Here is a 4,018-nt window from a genome sequence, read left to right as displayed (position 1 = left end):
TCAGAGTGAAGTAGCAGATCATTGTGACAAGAGGATAAAATGTCTATGATATGATCATAGAGATGAATATCTGAGTTACGAGTTTTGGCACACAATTAAGACATTGTGGAAATTGTTTCGCAATCAATACCGCCTGGAACACCATAATGTGATGGTGTGTCCAAACATCATAGTTGCACCCTATTGGATATGGTGCGTACCATGATGTCTCTTATCGAATTACCACTATCGTTCATGGGTTAGGCATTAGAGACAACCACATTCACTTTAAATAGGGCACCACGTAATTCCGATGAGATGACACCGTATGAATTATGGTTTAGAGAAACCTAAGTTGTCGTTTCTTAAAAGTTTGGGGCTGCGACGCTTATATGAAAAAGTTTCAGGTTGATAAGCTCGAACCCAAAGCGGATAAAATGCATCTTCATAGGAAACCCAAAACAGTTGGGTATACCTCCTAATTCAGATCCGAAAGCAATATGGATTGTTTCTAGAATCGGGTCCTTTCTCGAGGAAAAGTTTCTCTCGAAAGAATTGAGTGGGAGGATGGTGGAGACTTGATGAGGTTATTGAACCGTCTCTTCAACTAGTGTGTGACAGGGCACAGGGAGTTGTTCCTGTGGCACCTACACCAATTGAAGTGGAAGCTTATGATATTGATCATGAAACTTCGGATCAAGTCACTCCCAAACCTCATAGGATGACAAGGATGCGTACTACTTCAGAGTGGTACGTAATCCTGTCTTGAAGGTCATGTTGCTAGACAACAATGAACCTACGAGCTATGGAGAAGCGATGGTGGGCCCGGATTCCGATAAATGGCTTGAGGCCATAAAAATCCGAGAGAGGATCCATGTATGAAAACAAAGTGTAGACTTTGGCAAAACGGCTCAATGGTCGTAAGGCTAATGAGTACAGATGGATTTCAAAAGGAAGACGGACAATGATGGTAAATGTCACCATTAAGAAAGCTCGACTTGTCGTTAAGATGTTTTCCGACAAGTTCAAGGAGTTGACTACGATGAGATTTTCTCACTCGTAGCGATGCTAACAGTCTGTTGGAATTATATTAGCGATTACTGCATTATTTATGAAATCTTTCAGATAGGATGTCAAAACATTGTTTCCTCGACGATTTTAATGAGGAAAGGTTGTATGTGATACAACCAGAGGGTTTTGTCAATCCCGAAAGATGCTAATAAGTATGCAAAGCTCCAGCAATCCTTCTAAGGACTGGAGTGAGCATCTCGGAGTTGGAATGTATGCTTTGATGATGATCAAAAATTTTTGGGTTTGTACAAAGTTTATGAGAAACTTGTATTTCCAAAGAAGTGAGTGGGAGCACTATAGAATTTCTGATGAGTATATGTTGTTGACATATTGTTGATCAGAAATGACGTAGAATTTCTGGAAAGCATATAGGGTTATTTTGAAAGTGTTTTTCAATGGAAAGCCTGGATTAAGCTACTTGAACATTGAGCATCAAGATCTATAAGGATAGATCAAAATGCTTAATAATACTTTCAAATGAGCACATACCTTGACATGATCTTGAAGGTGTTCAAGATGGACCAGTCAAAGAAGGAGTTCTTGCCTGAGTTGTAAGGTACGAAGTTAAGACTTAAAGCTCGACCACGGCAGAATAGAGAGAAAGGACGAAGGTCGTCCCCTATGCTTAAGACGTAGGCTCTTCAGTATGCTATGCTATGTACCACACCTGAAGTGTGCCTTGCCATGAGTCAGTCAAGGGGTACAAGAGTGATCCAAGAATGGCTCACAGGACAGCGGTCAAAGTTATCCTTAGTAACTAGTGGACTAAGGAATTTTCTCGATTATGGAGGTGGTAAAAGAGTTCGTCGTAAAGGTTACGACGATGCAAGCTTGACACCTATCCGGATAGCTCTGAGTAGAGAGACCGGATACATATAATGGAGCAATAATTTAGAATAGCTCCAAGTAGAACAGTTGTTTGGAATAGCTCCAAATAGAGCGTGGTAGCTGCATCTAGGAGATGACATAGAGATTTGTAAAGCACACACGGATCTGAAAGGTTCAGACCCGTTGACTAAAACCTCTCTCACAAGCAACATGATCAAACATAAAACTCATTGAGTGTTAATCACATAGTGATGTGAACTAGACTACTGACTCTAGTAAACTCTTGGGTATTAGTCACATGGCGATGTGACCTGTGAGTGTTAATCACATGGCGATGTGAACTAGATTATTGACTCTAGTGCAAGTGGGAGACTGTTGGAAATATGCCCTAGAGGCAATAATAATAGTATTATTATTATATTTCCTTGTTCATGATAATTGTCTTCTATTCATGCTATAACTGTATTATCCAGAAATCGTAATACACGTGTGAATACATAGACCACAATATGTCCCTAGTGAGCCTCTAGTTGACTAGCTCGTTGTGATCAATAGATAGTCATGGTTTCCTGGCTATGGACATTGGATGTCGTTGATAACGGGATCACATCATTAGGAGAATGATGTGATGGACAAGACCCAATCCTAAGACTAGCACAAAAGATCGTGTAGTTCATTTGCTAGAGCTTTGCCAATGTCAAGTATCTCTTCCTTCGACCATGAGAGCGTGTAACTCCTGGATACCGTAGGAGTGCTTTGAGTGTATCAAACGTCACAACGTAACTGGGTGACTATAAAGGTGCACTACAGGTATCTCCGAAAGTATCTATTGTTTTATGCGGATCGAGACTGGGATTTGTCACTCCGTGTAAACGGAGAGGTATCTCTGGGCCCACTCGGTAGGACATCATCATATGCGCAATGTGACCAAGGAGTTGATCACGGGATGATGTGTTACGGAACGAGTAAAGTGACTTTCCGGTAACGAGATTGAACAAGGTATTGGATACCGACAATCGAATCTCGGGCAAGTAACATACCGATAGACAAAGGGAATTGAATACGGGATTGATTAAGTCCTTGACATCGTGGTTCATCCGATGAGATCATCGTGGAACATGTGGGATCCATCATGGGTATCCAGATCCCGCTGTTGGTTATTGACCGGAGAACGTCTCGGTCATGTCTACATGTCTCCCGAACCCGTAGGGTCTACACACTTAAGGTTCGATGACGCTAGGGTTATAAAGGAAGTTTGTATGTGGTTACCAAATGTTGTTCGGAGTCCTGGATGAGATCCCGGACGTCACGAGGAGTTCCGGAATGGTCCGGAGGTAAAGATTTATATATGGGAAGTCCTATTTTGGCCACCGGAAAATGTTCGGGATTTTTCGGTATTGTACCGGGAAGGTTCTAGAAGGTTCCGGAGTGGGGCCCACCTGCATGGGGGGACCCACATGGACGTGGGTAGTGGGGGCAAGGCCCCACACCCCTGGTCAAGGCGCACCAAGATCCCCCCTTAGAAGGAATAAGATCATATCCCGAAGGGATAAGATCAAGATCCCTAAAAAGGGGGGATAACAATCGGTGGGGAAGGAAATAATGAGATTTCTTTCCTCCCACCTTGGCCAACGCCCCAATGGACTTGGAGGGCAAGAAACCAGCCCCTCCACCCCTATATATAGTGGGGAGGCGCATGGGAGCTATACACGAAGTTCTGGCACAACCCTACCTCTCTTCCTACTCCTCCTCTCCCATGGTGCTTGGCGAAGCCCTCCTGGATTGCCACGCTCCTCCACCACCACCACGCCGTTGTGCTGCTGTTGGATGGAGTCTTCCTCAACCTCTCCCTCTCTCCTTGCTGGATCAAGGCATGGGAGACGTCACCGGGCTGTACGTGTGTTGAACGCGGAGGTGCCGTCCGTTCGGCACTAGGATCATCGGTGATTTGAATCACGACAAGTACGACTCCATCAACCCCGTTCACTTGAACGCTTCCGCTTAGCGATCTACAAGGGTATGTACATGCACTCTCTTTCTACTCGTTGCTGGTCTCTCCATAGATAGATCTTGGTGACACGTAGGAAAATTTTGAATTTCTGCTACGTTCCCCAACAGGCTCATCCTCGACTGGATTTTC

Source organism: Triticum aestivum, chromosome 4B (assembly GCF_018294505.1).
Source record: "Triticum aestivum cultivar Chinese Spring chromosome 4B, IWGSC CS RefSeq v2.1, whole genome shotgun sequence".
NCBI classification, from domain to species: domain Eukaryota; kingdom Viridiplantae; phylum Streptophyta; class Magnoliopsida; order Poales; family Poaceae; genus Triticum; species Triticum aestivum.
Note: the sequence above shows the minus strand (reverse complement) of the source record.